Consider the following 12,134-nt stretch of genomic DNA (forward strand, 5'->3'; position numbering starts at 1 on the left):
TGGATAATGAAGCCTGGATGACTGTGACGTAGCACAGTGGTTTCCAACCTTGTTGCCCACTCCAGGCACAGAACTTTCCCAGACCTGTGGAGATTGGCATTGCAGCTGAACTTGTGCCTGGACTGCAAAGTCACAGAGTAGGTACTTCACCTTCTTTCTCATGGGCACAAAGTGTTAGGTCGTACATCCAGGGATAAAAACCCGAGGCGGCTATTTTATCAAAGCAGAGGCTGTCTGCCAACCTCCCGTTGCGTCCCTCAGTCCCAACTGTTTACAGGGTTGGTTGGCTGGGATGCCCTGCCCCTACCCTGAACTTGTACAGCCCTGCTTCCCACAGTGGCCCTTCCCTTTAAAAATCCAACCGTTTAAATTAGCTAGGGATGGGGATGTATTTTTATTTTTTCATCGACCCTTTATACTCCTGATCTCTTGGTCTGCCTATGAAAGGCTATTGGTGGAACCTGGTTGGATCATAAGACCAGAGTATACTGGAGATCCTCAATACGTGGGATGATCACCAAGAACAGCAGTAGCTGTGGAGTGGAGTCCTCCAGAGCCTAGAGTGCTACAGAGGGCAGAGCTGGAGATGTGACCCAAGCCCTTTTGGGAAGCCCAGAAGATAATGTGTAGATCTCAAAGTTGAAGTTCCTTGGAGACCCCAAGATGTTAGAGATGCCAGAGCCATAGAATACCTGCCTCGGAGAGCTAATAGGAAGTGGGATCTGCCCAAGAGAAAGAGTTGTGTTTCAGTCACCAAAGCTGAAAGGAGTTAGAGATGAGACATGAAGATGCTGAGTTTAGAGTTTCCCCAGATGATTTTTGGTCTAGCTTTGGTTCCGTCTTTCCTCACCACATTAGAATGGTAATGTGCATTCTGTGGTGTTGGAAGTATATGATTTCCTTTATGATTTGGGTTTTACGGGTGATTACAGTTAAGAGATTGCATGCATCTCAGAAGAGATTGAACTTTGGACTTTAGACATTGTTGTGACTGTGATATACTATGGGGACTCTGGAAGTTGAACTAATTTTATTTTGCATTGTGCTATGGCTACGATAGCCCTTATAGACTTGGGTGTTTAAGCAAGGTTATGGGAGCCAGGTAAATGGAATGTGGCGGTTTGAATGTGCTTGGCCCGTGGGAATTGGCATGACTCAGAGGAGTGTCAATATTGGAGTAGGTATGGTCTTCTTGGAAGATATGTGCCACTTGAGGGGTGGGTATTGAGGTTCCTATGCTTAAGCTCCATCCTGTGTGGAATAGAGCCTCCTCATGGCTGCCTAGGGAAGACAGCCTGCCCTGTCCTCAGTGCAGTCAGATCAAAATGTACAACTCCTGGCTCCTTCAATGCCTTGTCTGCCTGCTCACTGCCATGCTTTCCACCGTGATGATAATGGACCGAACCTCTGAAAATGTAAGCCAGACCCAACTAGTTTCCTTTGTAAGACTTTCCATGGTCATGGTGATTTTTCATAGCAATAGAGCCCTAATGAAGGCACACGCTCATCGATGTTTATGCCTTTTACGATAACTGAATGGTGTGGAACTAAATGCATTGACGATTCTACAGCATGGTTCTCGTGATTAAAATGATGACATCTGTTAAGGCACTCTTTCCTTGTCTTGTTTCTTAGAGAAATTCCCTCTAAGCATTGCCAGGTACCTGGCATTGGGGCATGTGGCATTATGAGAATTTAATAAGCGTCACAAAGCTGTGCTTATTTACACTGTAGCTTTTCCTTAAAAGTCATGGTATCTTACAGTCTCTTCAGAGGTCCATGAGCATCAGTCTGCACAGCAAAATCACCTTCCGTGCTTCTAGACCTTCTTGATGTGCTTCAATATTGTGGTCTTCCCATTGGCAAATAGCCCCTAATATAATACCAGAAAATGAACATTGTCAGAAATTATGCAAATTTTTGGAGTCCTGTGCTTCCAACGGATATCCAGGTATTAATAAAGTCCCAACCCTCCACAATGGCTAGATTTGAAGGCTCTGGTGAGTATGCCACAGCCTAAAGAACCAACCCTGAGAAAGAACAGACCCAAAGGAAACCAAAAGAATAGACTGCTGGGTGCTGCATAAGCTGCCACCGGTGAGCAGCGATGAGAGCTGAAGGCTGCAGACAGAGGCAAAGCTGGGTCTTAATGCCTCACATCATGCCCCTGCCCTACATTGGTCCTCTCCATACCTGTGTGTTCTTAATAGATTTGTAACTCCTCTGTTCACCCTTTGAAGTCCGTTCCTGTTTATGCCCAAGAATGCCCTAGGAACCCATGCTTTTCTTTAATCTCAAAAACAGAATGTTAAGTACCTGTTACATATTTTTATTTTCTTTTTAATTTTTTAATATTTATTATTAGTTTTTTTATTTACATTTCAAATGTTATCCCCTTTCCCCCACCCAACCACTCACCCCTACCCGCCTTCCTGCTCTGACATGTCCCTACACTGGGGGAAGGACCAAGGGCTTCTCCTCCCTTTGGTGCCGAACAAGGCCATCCTCTGCTACATATGCCTCTGGAGCAGTGGGTCTGTCCATGTGTATTCTTTGAATGGTGGTTTAGTCCCTGGGAGCTCTGGTTGGTTGGTATTGTTGTTCTTATGGTGTTGCAAACCCCTTCAGCTCCTTCAATCCTTTCTCTAACTCCTTCAATGGGGACACCATTCTCAGTTCAGTGGTTGGCTGTGAGCATTCACCTATGTATTTGTCATGCTCTAGCTGAGCTTCTCAGGAGACCTCCATCCATATCAGGCTCCTGTCAGCATGCACTTCTTAGCATCAGCAGTAGTGTTTGGGTTTGGTGGCTGTATGTATATGGGCTGGATCGCTAGGTGGGGTAGGCTCTGAATAGTCCTTCCTTCAGTCTCTGCTCCACCCTTGGTCTCCATATCTCTTCCTATGAATATTTTTGGAACCCATGTGTTTATTTCCATTTATTTAGTGGCTTTTGACATAAACAAGGTATGAAGAAGGTACATTGTAAAATAGTTTCCTTCTCGGTTAATTTATATGTTCTCTGTTTTCTGTGTCCTAACCTGGGAGTGAGTACTTAATCCTAGATGGTGTCTGCTGAACTATAATTTACTCTTTCTAACCCAGGCCACCTAACTTACAGAAAGCCATCTCTATGTGGGGGTTTAGTCCGAGTTGTATCCTGACCTACTTCGATCTGGATTGAAGACTGTTGCAGAGATTGATGGGTTGTAAAATTGGAGAAGAGGGTCCAGGAAATGCTTATCTCAAACTTTCTCCATTTTGTCTTTCTTTCTCCCTTCTTCTTCAGGAAAGGGGTTCTCTGTGCATCTCTCGATACCCTAGAGCTCACTGTGGAGGAAGAAGAGGGCCTGAAACTCACAGAAATCTACCAGACTATGCCTCATAACCTCTGGGATGAAAAGTGTTCCCCACCCACAACCAGCATCAAGAAAATGTTTAAAGGGCGTATTGGAAGATTGTCCTGAAGGGAGGCAAACCCTCCCTAACTCGCAGCCATTAAAACTTTACTGATATTCTGTTACTCTCTTGTCCATTTACAGCTATCTCATTCTTCTATGATTGTGTTGAAATGTTTTCTGGGCCCTTGATCTGGGAATCTTCTCCTTTGATTCCTATTATTCTCAGGTTTGATCTTTTCAGAGTGTCCCAAATTTCCCACGTTTTGTGTCATAAACTGTTTACATTTTTCATTTTGCTTGACTGATGTATCAATTTCTTCTCTCATCTCTTCTGTCCCTAGGGTTCCGTATTCAGTCTCTGGTATTCTTACGTCTGTACTTCCTGTCCTCTTTCCTAGGTTTCCCATCTCCAGGATTGCCTCAGTTTCTGTTCTTTACTGCTTCTGTTTCCACTTTTAGGATTCAGACATTGTTTTTTCATAGCCTTCACCTGTTTGGTTGTATTTATTTGCTTAATCTTTTAATGCCTCTATCTGTTCAAATGTCTTCCTGATTTCTTTAATGGATTTATTCAATTTTGTAAGACCGGATTGAAGATTATCTTCTTGTGCTTCAGTTTCATTTGGATATCCAGGGCTCTGTAGCAGGATAGCTGGGCTCTGGTGGTGCCATGGTGCCCTGGATCTTGTTGGTTATGTTTTTGCTCTGTCCTTCAGGCATCTGGTTTTCCCTGGTGTTGGCTGGTTGACCCTGATGTCCTCAGAACTTCTTGGGAAGGCAAGAGGAGCTGTGGACAGACAATGAAGCTCAGAAGACCCAACTCTGTTGGGTGTTCTCCTAACTGGGCTGCCTGTCTGATGTTAGTAAAAGAGGATACAACCAGTCCTACAGGATCTTGATGTGCCATGGAGGGAAACAAAGGGGAGAGAGGAATAGGGGAAGGATCTGTGTAAGGAGGTACCAGGAGGAGATGGCGATTGACATTGGGATGTAAACTGAATAAATAATTTTTTTTAAGTTTACTGGTCTTTTTGCCCTGTGAGGTTGAGTGTATACATTCAAGAAGTTTGGAATATGCAGTTGATGTTAGACCTCATTCATCTGATAGGACCTTAAATAGGAAAAGCTGTCACTACGCAAAACAGATTTTCAAGAGTCTAGTAACTGACTCTCAATATGAAGAAGGGGTTGTTTCACACCTAGAGACTGCTGAGCTTACTCAGGATGATTCTGAATTGACATCACTTTTTATTCAGCTACAACAAATGATCAGGATATGAGTCATGCACTGGATATTAAACAGTTAAGATCCAATACTGGTCTGCCAGGCCTTCTGGCACAAGGTAACAATGAAATTGATCAGCTATTGACAGGAAGTATACTAGAGGCTTCAGAATTCCATTTTTAAAAACGCCATGTTAACAGTAAATGTTTACAGGAAGGCTTCTCTATCACTCGGCAACAATCCGAGGAAATTGTGCGACAATGTCCTACTTGCTTAGGGGACTCTCCAGGCAGCTTTTTCTACAAATTGTATAGTTTTGGAAGGTATGGCTTCTACCTCCTACATATTCAGGTAATATTTAATTCTTTAGATCTCTGATGGGGTTGAAAACAGGTTATAGTCCCATAACTGAACATGTTGTTTAGCATTAAAGATGTTACAGATTTGAAAGGATGGATCTCAGATGGTAATACAGGTAAAATCAACATAATTCAGGCACAGAATTGTAACTTCTTTAAGTTAGTATAGATGATAGAATACTTCATCTAAATTTACAAATATGATGAACTGGATGTTGAGTGTATATCATACCTTATAATTTGCATAATTGTTACAGTTGTGTTCAATTTGTTTTGGAGAAAAGGAGCTTTTTAAGTGAACAAAAAGCGAGAAATGTAGTGGACTGTCCTGTGCTGTTTGTATTCTGATGTTAATTCTGCTTCCTCAAGAGGGGTTGACCACAACAAGCAGTAGATCATGAACCCAGGTGATCTCATGTGAACATTCGCCCCATTTTAACTGGTCATAAAGGCTAGAGCCTATGATTGGCAGTGGAAGGCAAAGGTTGACAGGGGTTTTTTTGTTTTTTTGTTTTTTTTAATGAGTGGAGGTAGGTAGAGAGGAAAAGAGCACAAGTAGGGAAGGAGAGAAAACAGAAGAGGAGGAGGAGGAAGCCATGATGGAGTAGAACCACGTGGCCAGGAGAAACTGCAAGTAGTGAGAGGTCTTATAACTGGGGAATAAGTTAGAATAGTGTAAAAATCTGCCCAGTAGGCTTATAGCTTATAATTATAACTAGATTGTGTTTTTATATGGGTTTATTGGGGTTGATAATTCCAGCAACATACAACACCTCTGGAAATCAATCTAGTGGTTTTCAGAAAATTGGAAATAGTTCTACCTAAAGAACAAGCTATACATCTCCAGAACATATACCCAAAAGATGGTCCACCATACCACAGGGACACATGCTCCACTACGTTCATAACAGCTTTATTCATGCTACCCAAACTAAAGAGCACAGAGACAGTACCCAAATTGACAAAGTCAGAAATGAAAAGGGAGACATAACAACAGACACTGAGGAAATTCAAAAAAAATCATCAGATCCTACTGCAAAAGCCTATACTCGACAAAACTGGAAAATCTAGGTGAAATGGACAACTTTCAAGACAGACACCATGTACCAATGTTAAACCAGGTAAGCTAAAATAGTTTTGACAGTTTTTTGATAAGAAGGCCAAAGCCATACAGTGGGAAAAAGAAAACATCGTCAACAAACGCTGCTGGGCTATCTGGCAGACTGCATGTAGAATGCAGACTGATCCATATTTATCTCCTTGTACAAAGCTCAAGTCCAAGTGGATCAAGGACCTCCACATAAAACCAGATACACTGACTCTAATAGAAGAGAAAGTGGGAAAGAGCCTTGAAAACATTGGCACATGAGAAATTTTCCTGACCAGAACACTGATGGCTCAGGCTCTAAGATCAACAATTCAAAAATGGGACCTCATGAAACACTGCCAATAGAGCAAAATGGTAGTCTGCAGATTGAGAAAAGATCCTTACTAGCCCTACATCTGATAGAGGGTAATTTCTAAAATATACTACGAACTCAAAAAGTTAGACTCCAGAAAATCAAATAACCCAATTAAAAATGGGGTACAGAACTTACCTGAGGAATCTCAAACGACTGAGAAGTACCTAAAAAAATGTTTAACATCCTCAGTTATCAGGGAAATGCAAATCAAAACAACCCTGAGATTCCACATCACACCAGTAAAAATGACTAAAGTCAAAAACTCACGTGACAGCAGATGCTGGCGAAGATGGGGAGAAAGAGGAACACTCCTCCATTGCTGGTGAGATTGAAAACTGGTACAACCGTTCTGGAAGACAATCTGGTGATTCCTCAGAAAATCAAAAATAGTTCTACTTGAAGACCCATTTATACTACTACTGGGCATATACCCAAAAGATGCTCCAACATATAACAAGGACACATACTCCACTATGTTCATAGCAGCCTTATTTACAATAGCCAGAAGCTAGAAACAAACCTGATGTCCCTCAACCAAAGAATATATACAGAAAATGTATACACTTACACAATGTAATACTAGTCAGCTATTAAAAATAAGGACATCACAAATTTTGCAGGCAAGTAGATGGAACTAGAAAAATGTCCTGAGTGGGGTAACCCAGACCCCAATAGATGGTGTTTAGCCAAAAAGTTCAGAATACCCATTGTCCAACTTAATATGATAGACCATATGAAGCTGAACAAGAGGGAAGGCCCAAGTGTGGAAGCTTCAATCCCACTTAGAAGAGGGAACAAAATAATCACGGGACGCAGAGGGAGAGAGGGACTTGGGTGGGAGGGGGGAGGGGAAAAAAGGGAGCAGGATCAGGTATGGTGGTAGACAGGAGAGAAGCTCAGAGGGCCAGGACAATGAAACAAAAATATGCAGCAGTGTGGGGAAGGGGGGAAACAACTACAAAGTCCCAGATACCATGGATGTAGGAGGCTCCCAGGACCCAATAGGGATGACCTTAGCTGAAATTCCTGTTGTGGATTGCTGTTTGTATGTTCTGCTCCCTCAAGAGTGCCGGTATTCAGGTGCAGTCAGGTGACCTCTTTATTAGTCTGATAGAGCTAGAGCCTGTGATTGGGCAGTGGAAAAGGAAGGCAGAGCTGAAAGTTTTAGAGAGGGGATGGGGGTGGGAGGAGTCAGGAGATGGGAGAGAGAAGATGGTAAGTGAAGGAGAGGACGATGAGCCACGTGGTCCTAGGTGTTGGGATGGAAACCGCAGCTCGTGTCCAGACGAACCACACCAGGCCAACACGGTCTCAAGCGAAGAGGTTTATTGGGGTGGCAGAGACAAGGGAGGTTTAAGAGAGGGAGAGAGAGAAAATAGAAAAGAGAAGAGAGAAAAAGAGAAGAGGAAGGGGTCAGGAAAGGTCTGCCTTTTATTTTAAATGTGACTTAACTGCTTCCAGGTGAAGGTGGGAGCTGAGCCAAAGGCACGCTGGGAATGTATGGCCATTGCCATGGCAACAGATGAGCGTGTGATGTCACTGCTGGAGGTGAAAGCAGTTCGCGATACCAACATACCTCCCTTTTTCTTATCATAAAAAGAAAGAAAAGGAGAGAGGGAAGCTGATGGTAAAAGGGGAATGGGGTGCCATGTCTCTTAGACTTCTTCCTGCTGTCTTGGGGTGTCGTCAGTTTCCGGATACAGCTGACTTTCACAATCGGGTTCTACTTGGTGGACGTTCACATCAGGCTCCTCCATGGACGGCAGTTGGTAATCCTGTAACAGGAATTGATTAATAGTTTGGGGGGTTGGGGATTTAGCTCAGTGGTAGAGCGCTTGCCTAGCAAGCGCAAGGCCCTGGATTCGGTCCTCAGCTCCGGAAAAAAAAAAAAAAAGACAAAATAGTTTGGTTACAATTTTTCAGTATCTGTTGTTGAACGAATGTAGAGACAAGATTAATGAGGCAGGGAGTGAATAATAACACCAGAAAAAATGACTAGAAAGGGTGTTATGAAAGGGAGTATCCACTTCCACATAGGGTTTTTGAAAGTTCAGGAACTAAAGGCCTGCTGTTCCTTGGAATTCTGTATGTCTGGTTGTAGCTCTTGTATTTTATTTCTCACTATAACAGAACTGGTTGATGTAGAAACAGCATTCTTCTTGGAGGAGCAGGCAATGACCACCTTCCTTAGCTGTCAGGACATCCAGCCCCCATAGGTTCTGAAGCACCACTGCAGCTGAAGAATCAATCTGTTTCTGGATTGTCAGCATGGTGTCAGATTTTTTTGAAAACCGTTGTTAATCTTCTAAGTGAACTCATTATATTAGGTCATGAAGTAGTTATCCCTACAATCCCAGTGCCAGTGCCTATGGCTATTCCCGCAGTGACCAAGTGTGGCACGACCCGAGCTGCCCTCTTATGCTGGGCAGCTATCATATCTACAACTGGGATTGGCAGGGGCTGGTTTCCCTGGATTACCCCTCGTTCAGGGAGAAGGAGCACCAACGTGCAAACTCCTGACCAGCTGGCAGGCAGGCGATGATAACGTGTTTTGGACAGCAGGGCATTGTGACAGAGATGGGGTGTCAAGGGTAGTGGTTCTATTACAGCATAGGGAGCCTAGCGTTCCTATAGAATGTGCCCCAGATGTCTTAAAACAGTTTGCCATGCCAAAAAGAGGGAGAGAGAAAAGGCATGGAGTCAAAAGTGGCAGTTGTGAGTTAGTTCCTGGGGGTACACATAGCCAGCAATCTTTAAAGTGGCCAGGTCAGGTGACATTAAGGAGTTGGTATGCCCAGATCAAGGTCTAAAGCAAAAGGTGAAATGATGAGTTAGTGCCATTTATGAGGGGGATGTCAAAGAGGTAAGGACCTCGGAGGAGTGTTTGATTACTTTTCCTACATTTCCGATATCTAGAGGTTGGGCAATTGAGACATATTTTCTCTGAATGTGGATAGTACTTAGTTAGTGAGGACCCAGCTTGATTTTTTTTAAGATTATTTTTATGTATATGAGTACACTATAGCTGTCTTCACACACCAGAAGAGGGCATCAGATCCCATTACAGATGGTCGTGTGCCACCATGTGGTTGCTGGGAATTGAACTCAGGACCTCTGGAAGAGAAGTCAGTGCTCCTAACCGCTGAGCCATCTCTCCAGCCCTCCAGGTTGATTTTTTTTTTTCTTTATGGTAGAGCTCACCAAGAACTCCTATCTCCCACCTGGGATTCCATGAGTCTTGTATGTAGAAAAAAAAGTCTTGCATTGTTGATAGAAGGACAAGGCCAGTATAATCAGCCCCCCATATTTGTCTGGCCATCTTTTTAAAGATTTATTTATTTATCATGTATGAGTTTACTGTAGCTGTCCTCAGACGCACCAGAAGAGGGCATCAGATCCCATTACAGATGGTTGTGAGCCACCATGTGGTTGCTGGGAATTGAACTCTGGACCTCTGGAAGAGCAGTCAGTGCTCTTAACCACTGAGCCATCTCTCCAGCCCTCTTGTCTGGCCATTTTTTACAATTGTCTTTTGTCTGATCAAAGAGAAAGTAAAGAGATCATAATATTTAGATAGTATAACTGGTACAGGATGACAGCAATTTGGAACGGTTCCTGGCATCTGGCCATGGAACAGTTTCCTGATCCTATTTGGAAAGACTGTTTGTTTAGCAACAGAGGGGTTCTGGACTCCCAGACTTGGGGGGCTACCGGAGAAGCTGGTAAAGGAAGCAACATGTCTGTGTTAGTCGGTTGACTGGTTAGAAGAAGGAGCAGAGGGGCTGCTGGTGAGCTTGGTGTCTTAGGTAGGGTCTTATTGCTGAGAACAGACACCATGACCTATGTAAGTTTTATGAAGGACAGCATTTAACTGGGGCTGCTTACAGGTTCAGAGGTTCAGCCCATTATCATCAAGGCAGGAGCATGGAAACGTCGCTGCCCCCAGGCAGGCACGGTGCAGGAGGAGCTGAGTTCTACAGAGGAACAGTCTGAGCATCCTCAGGCAGCTAGGAAGAGGGTCTCCAAGCCCACCCCCACAGTGACACACTTCCTCTAACAAGGCCACACCTCCTAATAGTGCCACTCCCTGGGCCAAGCATATGCAAGCCATCAAACTTGGGTTTAGGTGAATGGGGGGAGCTAAGGAAATAGAGGCTCCCAACTTAGCTAGAAGATCACTTCCCAATAAGGGGACAGGACATGTTGGCACTACCAAAAAGGAATGGGTGAGAGGTACACCCCTAAAAATGCAACTAAGTGGTAGGGTTTGGTGAGGAAAGAAATGTTGTCCTCCTACCCTGACAATAGGGGAACAGGAGAGAAGTGGGTCCCCAAACTCCATTAGGACTGAGTAGGTGGCCTCAGTGTCCAAGAGGAAGGAGATGGGCTGCCCACATACCATGATGGCTACTCAGAGCTCCCTGCTGGTATGGCAGTGGTTGGGTCAAGGGAGCTCAGGCCCCGTTAGTCATCCATAGCCAAGCCTAGGAGATCAGTTGGAGGGTTATCTGGGAGTGATGTCCCTCTGTCCTGTGAAACACGAGGGCAATCAACAGCCCAATGTCCCTCTTTATGGCACCAAGGACATGGCCCATTTGGCTTGTGGACGTTAGGGCAAGCCCTTGCCCAATGACCTTGTTGACCACATTTGTAGCAGGAGCCTGATGGTTTCTTAGCCTTAGAAGACCAGGAGAATGGGGTGATAGCTAGGGATGGTAGGACAGCCTTTGCCAGCATATGATATTTTGTCTGCCAGCCTTCTCATCCCTTCCATGGTGCACTTTGAAGGCCAGCACCAAAACTTCTGCCTGTGAAGTTAGGGCCCCCCCCCTCTAACTTTTTAAGTTTGTCTTTTATGTCGGGGTACCTCTGGGGAAAGAAATAGGTCATCAGAAGTTGCTTATCTTCTGGGTTTTCAGGGTCCAGATTAGTGTATTGCAATAGAGCCTTTGTGAGGCGGTCTAAAAATTGAGATGGGTTTTCCTGTTTTTCCTAGGTGACTTCTTGGAGTTTTTCAAAATTCACTGGTTTTAAGACTGTCTGTAAAGACGGCCAGGAGACAGGTCATGAGTCTACCTCTGGCTAAAACATCACAGGTGGGATTCTAACTCCATCCAGATCTTGGTCAGGTGCTGCCTCAGACCCGATTGGGTATGATCCATCTGTTTGATGGATCTCGTCTGCATGTGTTCTCTCCTGCTCCCAAACTCAGCGGCGTCCCTCAGGAAGTAGATTATTAGTAAGGACCATATTACATCACAGCTGTAAGACTGAGCAATGTGCTGAAACTCTTTAATAAAGGCGGATGAGTTAGAGGTATGGGAACCCAGTCTGCTTTAGAGAGCAAACATACATAAATGCATAGAGGACCTCTTTGCATTTACCAGACCACTGGCAGTATGTATGAAGATCCCGTAAGACTATAGAATCTACTGTGCCATTAAGTGGCCATTTGGAGCCATTGTCCAGTAGGTACTGAGTCCACACCTCATTGAAAAGGTGTATCAGTTTTGATGCCCTGAAGTGGGGCGTTCATTTCAGAGATTTGAAATTTTCCAGAAGACATGTTCGAAGACAACGAGTTACCCATTAGGGAGTTACTGAATTATTCATACTGGTGTCCCCGTGAGAAATACAGTAACAGCACTCTGCCAGGCCAGGCGTCTGAGTCGTCACTTAGACTCCC

General features: G+C 44.1%; 1 long non-coding RNA gene across 1 annotated transcript; it reads left to right on the forward strand.

Moving 5' to 3' along the window:
* The first annotated feature begins 33 nt into the window (after positions 1-33).
* LOC100360470 (hypothetical protein) lies at positions 34-4,418 on the forward strand. The gene is made up of 2 exons (NR_185299.1): positions 34-137; positions 3,290-4,418. It is a non-coding gene; the product is annotated as a hypothetical protein LOC100360470 (long non-coding RNA).
* The last annotated feature ends 7,716 nt before the right edge of the window (positions 4,419-12,134 follow it).

This window comes from Rattus norvegicus, chromosome 7 (genome assembly GCF_036323735.1).
Source record: "Rattus norvegicus strain BN/NHsdMcwi chromosome 7, GRCr8, whole genome shotgun sequence".
NCBI lineage: Eukaryota > Metazoa > Chordata > Mammalia > Rodentia > Muridae > Rattus > Rattus norvegicus.